General features: G+C 35.2%; 1 non-coding gene across 1 annotated transcript; it reads right to left on the bottom strand.

Moving 5' to 3' along the window:
• Positions 1–14,947: 14,947 nt before the first annotated feature.
• On the bottom strand, positions 14,948–15,054 carry LOC145167960 (small nucleolar RNA R71). The gene has a single exon (XR_013741559.1). It is a non-coding gene; the product is annotated as a small nucleolar RNA R71 (small nucleolar RNA).
• Positions 15,055–15,317: the final 263 nt, after the last annotated feature.

Raw genomic sequence — 15,317 nt, 5'->3', positions numbered from 1 at the left:
TAAAAGATCAATGGTTTTCGGCCTGAGAGGAGTTCACGGCCGTAAATCCATTTACGACCGTAAACCCATTTATGGCTAAGTGCCAGGTGGCCCCCACCACCGACCATACCCCTAGCCTATATATATGGGACCCCCTCCTTCATTTGAACTCTCTTGGCCTGAAACTCTCTCCTTCTGTCTCTAAACTCTTGACCGTAAACACGAAAAACACCTTCATTCTTCCGAAAATTAACGAGAAACACCCTCGGAAGTTGCTTTGGAGCATCAAAAACGTGTTTTTCATCGAATTCAACATCCTTGTTCTTGAGTTTACGGCCGTACACCATTCAAATCTTCAAATCTTCGAAGACCACAAACTCGATTACGACCGTACACCCTTCAAAGATTCATCAATCCTTCAAGAACATAGTTTACGGCCGTAAACCCTTCAAGGGGCTGTTCACGGCTGAGAATAATTCACGGCCGGAAACCCTTCACGGCCGCAAACTCCTCCACACCGTGAATCTTGGCTGCAAACTCACTTTCCCGATTCAATCCAGTTCCGGTAACATTCCTAAACCGAAAGCAAGTGTGGTTCCAACACTATAAATAATGGTTTCTATAATAAAATACATATATATATATATATTAGTTGTATTAGGATCACGTTGAGTGTCACGTACATCAACTTGAGGGTCTGCACTCTCAGTTTGCGCTGTCTGACTATTCACACGACTAACAGTGAGTTCATACCCCTATGCTTTTACCATTTTTAAGGTTTTCAGGGGGGAATACAAGCCAAACACAAATGATTTTGTGAACAAATACAAAAGAATTTCAAAACTTATGCAATTGATACAACCAAAGGATTTCCATGTGATGAATCAAAGAATCAAGTATAAAACAAATCAGAGTATGAAATCAATTAAGAATGCGAGATTGAACACCAGATGTAAATATGATCTTGTTTCAGCTCTATTACGCTTTCGAATGTTTATAGAGAATAAAGACAGGTCTGTAAAACTCTTATCTAACTCTAGTAAATATCCCTATTTATAGGGAACTGAAAGCGTACAAAAAATATACTAAGGCATAGACACTAACGCTTTGAATAAAACCGCCTTAGTAAAATACATTACAAGACATTCGAAGAGTTCAGAATACATTTCGACTTATTACAATAATTCTACCCTTACAATCTCCCCCTTTGTAATCAAAGTCGAACTACTTAATTTGTAAGAAGCTGGATGGAATACAGCATTACTCTTCGAATCTCCGTGTACCAGGATATTATCTTCTTCATCTCTTTCTTATCTCCTTCATTGTTCTTCTTATAGTGATTCATACGAACAATTAAATTCGTATATTGAGACGTTGAATACCTTTCCACTTCGCATGCCTGGAACAAGAAACGTTTTGCTTTACCAACCTTGTCTTTTCCTGCGAAGACCATTCCAAAAGGCTTCAGACAAATTTCACCATCATCATACTTCTTCAATTCTGCCCGAGTCTTCGTAGGAGCCACCGAAGTTTACTTTCCATACCTTTAGCCGTAGCTAACTCCACATCTGTAAGAGCCAAACATTCATAGTAATTTTCGATGAAAATCTTGATGTGAGCAACCCCAAGCTTGAATTCATCAGGTTCTGTGTTTTGAAGGTATGAAAATGATTTGTCTTTTAAAATTAATGCAACTTGTATAAGATCATACAAGTTCATTAATGGAAAATCTGCAACAGTAAACTCACAAATATTTCCATTTGCCCTGACAACCACATACTTGAAATTTTGGACTGTGTTTTCGAATACCACATCCTTTTTCATACTGATCACTTTCTTGATTTTAATCAATGACCACACTTCCTCAGGGGCTTTTGCAAGAACAGCATGAAAACGAATTTTCATGTGTGTACCTTCATCCTTTTCTTTAAAATTTCCTTCTGCTTTGAACTGAGGCATGATGAACATCATTTCGTTTATTGGAAAATCCAGCTAGCTTGCATCAGTATTCGTGACCAAATAACTTTGTTTTGGTTTCTTCTCAAATGAATACATGTGATTATACGCTACCTTGGCCTCAATTGTTTCGTAATTGTAGTGTTTGGATGGATCACCTTTGTCCATGCCCTTCGGATCACCAGCACGCTGAGCCATAATGCTTTCAATCAACCTTAGTTTTTCAGTTTCAGCTTCTGCTTCAGCCTTCTTTTCTGCTTTCGACTTTTCCACAACAATCGATTTCCCTTTATCTTTCAAGGCTGAAGTATCAATTACTTCTTTTGGTTTCGAACCACTCTCACCAGTCTCTGTAGATTTACCAATTACAATTCCTTTCGAAATAGGTCTTGTAATAGGTAACGTTGTAACGACTGTTGAAGTAACCATCCTAGCAGAAACTATAATTGGCTTTGTTGTTGGGATCTTTGAAGAAAATACCTTTCCTATAACTTTCGCATCTTCATCACTCGCCTTCGATTCACCAGTTTTTCTTTCTCCCCCTTGCACCCCTGTGAAAACAGGTGGGGCATATGTTGTTGGAAGAAGGCTTGTAATGCGAAATATAGGAGTGAGTTTCTTGTTGAGAAGTGCTTCGAATTGTATGAATTTTTGTGATAAAAATTCAGGAGTAATTAGGGAAGAAGAAACTGGCTTGACTGATAGATCTTTTAATTCTTTTAACAAAGTGATCACTTCCAAAAAGTTGGCACTTTCGGATGTTGAAAGTTGAGTTAGTTGTGGACTCAAATTTTCATACAATTTAACAAATCGTGTGACTGCATCACAAATGATATCAACCTTTTGATTCAGAGAAGCATAATCTTGTTGAAAATTTCCAATTTCTTTTTGCATGTCTTCGCGGAGTTCACGAATTTGCAAATTGACATCCTCCCTTACTTTCTTCACTTCTTGAACAAAAAGAACATGCCGTTCTTTTGTGACATTCTTCAATCTTCAATTCTTCTGGGTATTGAGAAACATCACCCTCCAAGTGATAGTTTGTTGCTTGAATCTTCATTATTGGTAATGAAGAGGCATCTTCAGTGTTATGAGAATCAACATGAACAGAAGTCGCCATTGTTAGGGTTTGAAGATTTTGATGAACAAAGAATTTGGGAATTTTTTATTTTTGATCGCCTAAACTGGTAATGAACCCTTGAATCCCCTTTTATATGTAACCCTGAAGTTTGAATTTGAAGCGGGATAGGTATTTAATGATATTCGACGTGGCACCTTGAAAATCGGACCATTACTGCGTAAAACTAGCCATGCGTCAAAAAGTAGCTGTCACATCTCCTTGAAAATCGGATAGAATACCATACGTCATTTATAGACAGCCTTTATTGTTATCCCCAAGATGATTGTAACCGTCAGAACCCTTCGTATGGAAGCAAGGCTCTTTCACTTTTGGGATGAAAAGCGAAGTCATATGCCAGATGTTTGAAATCATCAGCCTGAGTTGGTATTACTCAGAACCTCAAGGATTTCGTGAGTGCAGTGTTCCAAAGAATGTAGACAAGAAACAAAGATAAGAAAAATTTGGGATATTGTGATATCAAAATTTCAATTTGACACAAAAGCAGATGAAATCTCGGGCAAAGATTGCTTTGTTAATCATTAAGAAAAATGATCAACAGCTTGTGTAGGTTCCCGTGAATTACAATCGAGTACTTGTTGATAAGTATCGAAGGGCTTCTTTTATAATGCTTCGTGGGTAGGAAAAAAATTTCGTTACATATCATCCTAAACATAAGGTGAGAAATTGTAACATAAATTACTTGTTTAACCAGTGTAGTCAGTACAAGTGTGTTTTGAAAATTTTAAGTGACATGGACTTTCGAATGAAACTCACACGGAAATCATATTCAAGAAAAAAATTTGTGCTGGATCTTGTTGGGTAACAAACATCATGGTTTTCGAATGTTTGATCAAGATCACTCATTTGAAATGAATATGATTTGGAGTTTCGAATTTTGGTACTGAAACAAATGTTTCGTGAAAATCTGGAACATTGTTCCCCGTCAATTCCTTAAAATTATATTGAAAATTGGGTTTCACTTTCATCACGGTCTCATGATGTCAGATCATAAACAAATATTTTTGATATGTCTAAGTCTCGATGGGTTTGATCAGAGACCTCTCGGACATATGTCTTCGTGTGTGATCGTGTAAGAACTTTATAGGTGAAAAAGATTGATGTAAGACACGAAAAGTACCTCTGTTATTTTTGGACCAAACAGTAAACTCTTAACTCATTTTGAGAAGAGTCAGGTAGCTCAGAGACTAATATGAATATAAGCCTGATTGGGAAGAAATTTTCGTATGAATAATTTTATTAAGGCTATCGTACACACACATTGAGTAATTGGAGGCTTTTGGACAACATGCAGCAGCATGCTTCTAGGGACAACTTAGCTAGATCAAGTGATGAAAAATGTATTGATTCATACGAAAAAAATGTACCTGACCCTAGAACTGCAAGCATAATCCACTTTATATCTTCATGATGTTCTGCAACAAAATAATAAAAAGAAATAAGATTCAAAATATTTTTGCTGTTTTGAATTTTTCGAAAGTAGAGACAGAACAAACAAAAATCTTTTTGGATTTTTAAGTTTTCAAAAATTAAATGACAAAACAAAAGAAAATCTTTTTGGATTTTAGATTTTTCGAAAATTGAATGACAGAACAAAAGAAAATCTTTTTGGATTTTTGATTTTTCGAAAATTGAATGACTAAACAAAAGAAAATCTTTTTGGATTTTTGATTTTTCGAAAATTAAAAATAAACTGTAATTGTTGCAAAAATACGAAATTTTATCATCACCTTATAAGTGACAAATGTACAAATTCGAAGGAGTCGAAGCGTTGACTATGAACAGTAACCTCTAAATCAACCCTTAAAATAAGTGACAAATTTACGAATTCGAAGGGGTCGAAGCATTGACTATGAACAGTTAACCTCTGAATGCTGACGGATATTGCTTTGTCTTTCATTCAGCGCCTCTGAATCATTCGTGGTCATTCATCATTCGCCTTTTTCACATGGAACAGGATTTCCATCGATCATTCCAAGTCCTTCTATAATTTTCACAAGGGATTTTTCATCTGAAGGTTTCGTGAAAATATCAGCTAACTGATCAGTTGTTTTCACGAAATGTACTTCAATATTCCCATCCTCCACGTGATCCTTGATGAAATGATAACGAAGTGCTATATGTTTAGTCTTCGAATGCTGCACAGGATTATGACAAATTCTTATTGCACTTTGAGAATCATAATATAATGGAATCTTTTTCATATTGATTGCATAATCACGCAATTGACTTTGAATCCATATAATTTGTGAAGTGCAAGCAGCAGCAGCCACATATTCTGCTTCAGCTGTTGAAATGGATACACATGTTTGCTTTTTGGATTGCCAGCTCACCAATTTGCCATCTAGAAATTGACATCCACCACTTGTGCTTTTTCGATCAAGATTACACCCACCCAAGTCTGCATCCGAATATGCTTGTACAAAGAACCCAGTTTTCGAAGGATACCACAATCCTAACGAAATTGTTCCTTTAAGATAACAAAATATATTCTTCACAGCAGTGAGATGTGGTTCTCGTGGATTAGACTGATACCTTGCACAATTACACACAGAAAACATGATATCAGGTCTACTTGCTGTAAGATAATGTAATGAACCAATCATGCTCCTATAAAGAGTTATGTCAACTGCACGTTTATCTAAAGAAGGTGTCAACTTTATGCCAGTTGCCATTGGAACTCGTAACTTTGTGCTATTCGTCAATCCAAACTTTTCTAGCAGATTCTTCGTATATTTTTCTTGATTAATAAAAATTCTTTCTCTACTTTGACGAATATTCAAACAAAGAAAATTATTGATTTTTCCCATGATGCTCATTTTGAACTTACTTTTCATCAAATCTTCGAATTCTCTAGATAAAGCAGGGTCAGTTGAGCCAAAAATAATATCATCAACATAAATTTGAACAAGCATTAGATGATTCCCAACTTTCTTTCGAAATAATGTGGGATCAACAGATCCTTGTTTAAATTTAGATTGTTTCAAAAATGAAGTAAGAGTTGCATACCATGCTCATGGTGCTTGTTTCAAACCATAAACTGCCTTATCTAAAATATAAACATGATTTGGAAATTCCTCATTAATAAAACCTGGGGGTTGTTCCACGTAAACTGTTTCTTCAAGTTCTCCATTTAAAAATGCACACTTTACGTCCATTTGATAAACATCAAAGTCTTTGTCAGCTGCATAAGCCAGAAATATACGAACCGCCTCGAGTCTTGCGACAAGGGCAAAAGTTTCTTCATAGTCGATTCCTTCTTGTTGTGAATATCCTTTAACAACAAGTCTGGCTTTGTTTCGAACAATATTTCCATCTTTGTCGGTTTTATTTTTAAAAATCCATTTTAACCCAACAATCGAAACATTTTCAGGTTTAAGAATTAATCTCCAAACCTTGTTTCGTTCAAATTCAGACAATTCAGATTGCATTGAAACAACCCAATCTGAGTGTTCCATTGCAACCTTAACTGTTTTTGGTTCAATTTTAGACATGAAAACATTGAACATGCAAAATTCTTGATGAGTATTCAATACCTCATTCTTTGCACGAACTTGAGCTCTTGTTAAAACACCTTCTTGTGGATTCCCAATCACTTGATTCTTCGGATGATCTCTTGTCCATTTTTCCATTGGCGGATATGCTGGATCAAATTCCAAAGGTGCATCTTCGTATATATCATCATTCTCTGAACCTGCAATCGAACAAACATCATCAAAATCATTATTATTCTCAATGTTTTCTAAATGCTCCCCCTCAACATTATGCTCCCTTTCAACATCATGCTCCCCCTCAACATTAGCATTCCCTCTTCCATTCTCCCCCTCGAAAGAATGTTCTTCCTCAACTAGAGTATTCGAATCCAATTGCTCCCCCTCCACTGGATTGTTTTGCATACTTTCGCCTTTCTCTGGAGAAGTTGATGTTGAATCGTCAGTAAGCTTCGTTAGTTCAGAGAAATGATTATCATTTGCATTTATTTCAGCATCAACAACATGATCTGAAATTCCAAAAATTAAATCATAATCAATATCTAAGGTTTGTGAGGATTCAGATTCATCTTCTATGTTTTTCAGAATAGGATGATTTTCAAACTGCAATGTAGTTTGTTTAATGTAGTAATCATCAAATGTAAGGTTAAAAGTTTCTTCAACTTTTCGTGTTCTTTTGTTCAACACACAATATGCGACTGAATTATGCGAATATCCCAAGAAAATCCCTTCATCTGCTTTAGCTTGAAATTTCTTAAGATTATCCTTGAGATTCATAATGAAGCACCTGCATCCGAAAACATGAAAAAATTTGACGTTAGGTTTTCGATTGTTGAGAATTTCATATGGAGTAATGTTAAAACGACGATGAATGAAAGATCTGTTTTGAGTGAAACATGCGGTGGATACTGCTTTAACCCAAAGGTATTGTGGAAGATTCGCATATGCCAACATAGTCCTTGCCGCTTCGCATAGAGACCTATTTCTTCGTTCAACAACACCAGTTTGTTGTGGTGTGTATGGAGATGAAAAGTTATGCGAAATTCCTTTGTCCACCAAAAATGAATCAAGGACCTTGTTCTTAAATTCAGTTCCATGATCACTCTTAATTTTTCGAACAATCTTCTTCAATGTTGTTTCCATCTTTTTGATAAAATCAATCATGATTTGTGCAAATTCGGATTTAAGCCTGAGAAAATAAACCCACGTAAATCTGAAAAAGTCATCAACAATAACTAAAATGTACCTTTTCTTGTTGAGAGTTGAAACGGTTGAAGGACCACACAAATCAATATGTAAGAGCTCCAAAGGTGCAACAATTTTCGAATCTATCGTAATTGGATGACCTTGTTTATGTTGCTTTCCAACTTCACAAGCTGCACATAAAGAATTATTGTCAAATTTAAGTACAGGTAAACCTCTGACCAAATCTTGTACCAGTAGTTTATTGATGTTTCGAAAATTGAGATGAGAGAGTCTTCGATGCCAAAACCAACTTAAGTCTGATGTTGCTTTCGAAAGAAGACATATAGCAGGTTTCCCTACTATCGGATTGATGTCCAAAGTGAACATGTCACCTTTCCTTTTAGATTTCAGTAACACTTCTTTTGTGTTGACATTCGAAATAACACTTCCTTCTTCGTTAAAAAGAACTTGATTGCCAGTGCCCACAACAAGTTGGGAAACACTTATCAAGTTATGTTGAAGACCTTCAACATACGCCACACGATTCACTGTGAATTGTCCGTTCGTGATCTTCCCATATCCTTTGACTTGACATTTTTGATTGTTCCCAAACTTCACAACTCCAGCATTTTTTAGACTTCGAAAATCACGTAAATTCTCCTTCTTCCCAGTCATGTGACGAGAGCAACCACTATCGATGTACCATTTATTATCATATTTCTCGTCACATAGTACCTACAATCAATGGAAAAATTTAGGTACCCAAGGCTTTTTGGGTCCTTGGAAATTAGATTTCAATTTCGAATGAAATGAAGAACTTTTAACCCAATCACAAACTTTGGTTTTGAGACTATCAATTAAGTTTACATCTTCATTTAAAGGAATTGAAACATAAGTTTTTGATGGTTTCAAATGTTCACTGACATTACCCTTCGAATTCTGAGTTTGTGAATGAAAATTCTTTGCTTTTATTACTGGTTTCCAAGCTTTGACTGATATGTTCGAATCCTTAGAAGATGAATTGCCGTTTGATGAAGTATTCACATACTTCTCATATGCTTCGTGAATTTGCTCCTTTGAAAATGTATTCGACTGATACATCTTTCCTTTGCCTTCAAGCCAATGATTAATGTTCTTCCTTGAAGTCATTCCTGTTTCTCGCGAAATTTTCATAGTTTCTTTCTTCGTTTGATTTGGAAAATTTGGCTTTTGAGGAACAAAATCAACTTTTGGATTTGTTATAAAAGATTGAGCATATGATGTATCAACAGTTGATTTAAAATGTTGACGTTAAATAAATTTTTGATTTGGATTTGAGTTATTTGAAAATTTTCTTGGAATATTAGTTTCTGAAACTTTCGAAAACCTTGGTTGTTTATTCACTTCAGACTTTGAATCATTTGATTGAGATGAATGTTGAGGTTTTGTTGAAAAAGAGGAAATTTTAGCTTTAAAAACATTTTTGGGTGATTGTGATTCAGACATCTTTTGAGACTCAACATTTTGCCAAAATATTTTCTTTCTTGCTTGTCTTTTTGAAATATTTTTTTCCTTCGAAAATTTGTCAATTTGATCTTTAAATTCATTGGAGTTTAGTTTGACAACTTTTTCATTTTCCTTTATAACTTGTTTTGAATTCACTTTTTCAAATTTTGATTTTTCAACCCATTTTCTTTGTGGTTTTTGACGTTGAAACACGTACGAATTCTTTGTTAAGTTGTTTTCAACTGTGCTTTGATTTGCGAAAAAACCTTCATCAGTTGTTTTTGAATTATCCTCCTCAACTAATTTCTTTAATTCTGGTTTGATATTCTCAACATTTCCAGTTGTTACGAAAACTTGATTTGGAAAAATGACATCATCTGTACACTTGAAATTTGGATAAACCACAGTATTTGTTTCAAGGTAATGTTCACCTTTTTCAGTTTTTGCTTGTTCGAATTTTTTTGTATCACCATACACCTGATCAACCACTATTCGTGGAGTTTCTTCTTCCTTTGAAGATTTCTTTTCCTTCGAAATTTTCTCTTCATTTTCATCATCGCTATCATCAGTTTGACTGTCTTTGATATCCACGAAGTTCATATCACAAACTTTCGAAGTTGAAGGTATATCAATTTCTTTCTCAACCATCAAATCCTTAACTATTTCTTTTCCTTTAAATGTAGATGCAACATTAACAACAGACAACTGGGAACAATCAACATCCTCAAGTTCACTAATTTCACTAATATTGTCAGAATTATCTTCAATATCAGCAAAATTAGATTGAGAATCAGATGTTGAATTCTCAGTCTTTTTCAAAATTTGAATTTGTTCAGATTGAGTCAAAGTATCATTCACTATGTTAACTAATTCATTCACATCAATACATTCATCAATTTTGACAATTCCGTATTTATATCTATCATGAGGAACTTTGTCAAAATCAGCTATAATTTGCTCACAATCATACGAAATATTATCTACCTTAGCTCTTTCGTATGCTAGAAAAGATAGTAACTTTCTATGTTGCTCTTTACTTATTTCACATGAATGATGTTAATCAGTTAATTTTCCATAAAGTCTTTTAGCAGCATTACAATAAATGTTTCTTTGTGCTAGCAAAAGTTTGACATCTCTTGATAAAGTATCCCTATCACACATAATATTTTTTATTTGTAATTCCAAACAATCAATTTTACTTATTTTCATTTCTAATCGCTTTTTGGTCTCTAACAACTCCATTGACAACTTGTTGGCCTCATTGCTAGCAGACACAACAATTGAATCAAAATAAGTAACCGTCTTATCAAAAGATATTAGTTCAGAATCATAAGCATGTGTAGGAATATTGAAAGATTCGAGAATTTTACGTACCTTTGTTGTCATTGGTGATTTGTCTGCTGTCTTGGATACGAAGCATCGTCCTTTCACTTCGAATTTCTCGTCATCTGAGTCCTCCTCCATTTTCGCATACATTGCTCCATGTGTTGGATTCCTCATTTCTTCATCATCTGATCCGGATGACCAGATTTGATACGTTCCATCTTCATCCTCATGTTCACTTTTTGCAACCAATGACAAGTTTTTGGCTTTTGCACGAACCTCCTCAAGCTTCTCTGCATAATACGCCTCATCTTTAACTTTATTTTTCCTCTCATCCTTCTTTCGAAGCATACAATCATTTGCAAGATGATTAGCTCCGTTGCAATAATGACAATCTACACCAGCATCACCTTTCAGCTTTTTCTCGATTTTTCCTTCAGACATTTTCAAATCTTTCTTCTCAATTTTCTTTTTCTCCTCAACAGCAGTTTTACTCACGACATTTCCTTTTACCTCAGCAAGCTTAGTCTTCGGATTGAATGGCTTTTTGAAAAACTTCTTAACACGATTATTCGAGTAAAAAGCTATCGCCTCATCATCCGAATTCATGATGAATCCTTCTTCTTCCTCAGAATCACCATTTTCAGCTTCTTTCTCAGATATCTTTGACACAAGTGCCAATGGACCTCCCAAATTTACCTTCGTCTCCTCAGCAATTTCATTGACCTCAGTTTCGTGTGTCTTCAACTGATTGTACAAATCATTGAGAGTTGATGTATCAAAACTTTGCTGATTCTTCACCATCATACTTACGCTTCTCCATTCTTTTCGAAGACCCATCACAAAAAAGAGATTGAATTCCATTGAAGTCCTGGTAATTCCATAGCGATTACAACGATAGATTAACTCGTTCAGTCGATCATAGTAGACTTCAATTGTTTCACCTTCTTTTTGTCTGAAATCTTTCAGCTCAACCAAACATTGTTTGACTGAATTGATTTTAGTCTTCTTACTTCCTTGAAACTTATCTTTCAGATTGTTCCAGATCTCCTTTGTAGTTGTACAACTCCTTACATAATTGTACACAACTGGAGGTAAAGCTCCTCGCAATTCTCTTATACACCTCTTCTCCAGTTTCTTCAGACGATCAGTTTGATTATCAACAACAGAACTTGTAGTAGATGAACCAATTGCTTGAACAGTCACTGGAACATTAACATTTCCAGTGATACATGACCATAATTCTTCATCAAGACCATTCAGATAATCCTGCATACGATCAGCCCACTGATCATAGTATTCAGGGATTAGCATTGGAATTTTGGTTGATGATCCTAACAAATGAGAAAACGAGGTCATCGAATTGAGATTGAAACTCGCCATTGTTGTACAAAAGTTGATTTTGAAAATTCTTAAGAAGATTTGGAAATTTGAAAACAAACTAGTTGAATCAAACCAAAATTGCTAGAAGAACACTCGATTCAACAATTCAAATGCAGAATCAAATCACAGACTAAGATCTAGATAATATTTTCACGATCAAAAAGTGCGGAAACTTTCAAACCAAAAATTTGATTCAAAAACTTTTTGAATGGATGAAAATCAGATCACAGATGTGATTCCTGCTCTGATACCAATTGATGAATCAAAGAATCAAGTATAAAACAAATCAGAGTATGAAATCAATTAAGAATGCGAGATTGAACACCAGATGTAAATATGATCTTGTTTCAGCTCTATTACGCTTTCGAATATTTACAGAGAATAAAGACAGGTCTGTAAAAACTCTTATCTAACTCTAGTAAATATCCCTATTTATAGGGAACTGAAAGCATACAAAAAATATACTAAGGCATAGACACTAACGCTTCGAATAAAAGAGCCTTAGTAAAATACATTACAAGACATTCGAAGAGTTCCGAATACAATTCGACTTATTACAATAATTCGACCCTTACACCATGTTTTATAAAATATTTAGATATTTTATCCTTTTTGTAACATGTTGAGCATAAGGGACGTTTTCCATATACATCCATAATTGCATAGTTTTCAGATCAATACACGAACCAAACACGCAACATACATGCAAAATATAATAGGTATAGTTTGGGGTTTTCAATACACAGTTTCATGAATTCAGAGTTATACATTGCAAAACATATAAACTATGACATACTTAGTTTATGAAATACATTCGGACTTCAAGAGTACCACATTTAATAATTATTTAAGTATAATTATTACTCTTTAAAGTATACACACGGATTCAAATACAAAAGAACCATATAGAACCACACGTAAACTAGTTAATACAGGATTGTGAGACAACTCTTCAATTGTACCTTTCGGGATATAGACTAAATCCTATCATAGTATAACCAGAGTCTCCTGGAGGGAGAGCGTGAGATTTTTGAATAGATCTATTCGGGACTGACAATCCCACACCTGAACTGCTAGCTACAGTTAGGCAGGCATGCCTGGGGTGACAAATGTCATTTAACCGACACTTGAAGAATGTCAAAAAGGTCACTAGGTCATATCAAGCATGGTTATACGACTCACAATAGTATAAACTAACCATTTGTTTACAGGATTTCATTCTTTATTAGTTTTATTTTAAGTAATGAAACTACTATACATACTGGTGGTAGACAAGGTTTTCAAACAGAACAGACTATACATACTGGTGGTGGTCAGGGTTTCAAACAGAACATACTTTACATACTGGTGGTAGTCAGGGTTTTCAAACAGAACAGATTATACATAGTGGTGGTAGCCAGGGTTTTCAAACATAACAAACTATACATACTGGTGGTAGCCAGGGTTTTCAAATAGAACATACTTTACATACTGGTGGTAGCCATGGTTTTAAAACAGAACATACTATACATACTGGTGGTAGCTGGGGTTTTCACACAGAACATACTATACAATGATTTTTGTACAGAATATAGTAACGAACATTCCTCACTAAATTCTATAATATCTTAGTTTATGCATTCCGAGTTGTGTATAAAGAATACCCGATAGACCGTGAGATGTGTGGTTTCCGCCTCATTTCCTGTTCCTTGTCTGGTTGTGGGCTTAGGTCAGATCCACACAATCAACGGTCTGTTTGGTATTGGGTTATACATAGATAGTATAAACTAAGTGGTCATAGAAGGAACTGGTTTTAATCACACTTATACTAAAGAAAATATTGGATTTTCTTGAGAACATGCAAACATTTTACAGATTTACAAACAAGATTTCAATACGAAAACATACTTATGAACTCACCAGCTTAATGCTGATACTCTTTTAAAACTGTTTGTGTTCTCAGGAAATCAGTAGACAGGTACCTCCCGTAGTTTTTGGAGAAGACGGAGCGCATAGAGTCACGTCTTCTACATTTGTTATACTTTTGATGTATATGATTTCGAATCAAATAGATGTAAGTACTTTTATACTTATCCAATGTAATGGTCGTGTTTACTATGATTACTATGTTGCAATTGTTGTGATACTACATATGACGTGATCCACCCCCGAACGTTTCCGCCGTTCCGGTTTGGGGGTGTGACACTACAGGTGCATAAATTATTTAAGTTAGTTAGGTTTATAAATTTAAAAGTTGATATATTTTATTCACATCAAGTTTTTGGCGCCGTTGCCAGGGAACATCTAATTTCAGTTGTTAATTTAATTGCTTTAAGTTAATCAATCTTTTTTGTAAGGTAAAAACCACAAAAAGTTAATTTTCTGCATTTAATTTATTTTGTAGTCAGGCATCCCCCACGATGTGGCAATATTTTTCCACGATGTGGGCACTGACAGTTTCCTTTTCAGTTTTTGTTTATTTACGTTTTAGTTTGTTTTTACGTGTTTTAGTGATTTATGACCTGAGGATCCAAAAACCCAATAGTGCGAAAGCTTTGAGAGAACTCCAAACAAGAAAAGAAGTGGATACGAGCCAGGAACCGAAAGAGAATCAGAAGACAAAGCAAAAAGCTAGGGTGAAGAGATGGCGTTCATAACGACCATAACAATAGAAGAATACAAGAAACAAATGTGTAATGACAACGGGTCAGGTCTTGTACCACCTGAAATTCCAGCAACCACCAATTTTGAACTGAAGGGATATATTCTTGCTATGCTTAAATATATCTCGTTCCATGGGAAGGACCACGAAGATGCCTACAAGCATATTGATGAAGTTTTGGACATTGCGAATTACTTTAATGTTCCTAATTTTCCTCGCGAACCGGTGTTGCTAAGGATGCTTCCAATAACTTTTAAAGGAGCAGCAAAAGACTAGATAAAGTCACTTGCACCTGGAGCTATTCGGATATGGGCCAACCTTCGAGAGGAATTTATTTAGTAGTTCAGTCCACCTTCCAAAGTTTCAAGATTAAACAAGAATATTGCTAACTTTCAGCAAGAAAATGGCGAGTCCTTATATGAAACATGGGATGGATATAAGGGGTTGCTCAGAAATTTCTCTCAACATGACCTTAATGTGCAACAAGAGGTTTCGATATTCTATGATGGGGTGAATGTAACTACTAGGCAACTCCTTGATTCTCAAGGGGCAATGACGAAGAAGGATCCGGATACGATAAAGAAATTAATAGAAGAATTCGCCAAGCATTCAAAACAGTAACACAACCCTAGAAAGTGTATCACAAGTTCGAGTCAATGCTTGCATGCTTTGCAGCTATTTCAGAGAAAAGACATGATGCGACTGATGCTACAATAAGAAATCAACAAGCCGCAAT

The sequence above is a fragment of the Lactuca virosa genome, chromosome 3, assembly GCF_052849685.1.
Source record: "Lactuca virosa cultivar CGN04683 chromosome 3, Lactuca_virosa_CGN04683_v6, whole genome shotgun sequence".
Taxonomy (NCBI): Eukaryota; Viridiplantae; Streptophyta; class Magnoliopsida; order Asterales; family Asteraceae; genus Lactuca; species Lactuca virosa.
Note: the sequence above shows the minus strand (reverse complement) of the source record. Positions and strands in the feature narration are given on the sequence as shown.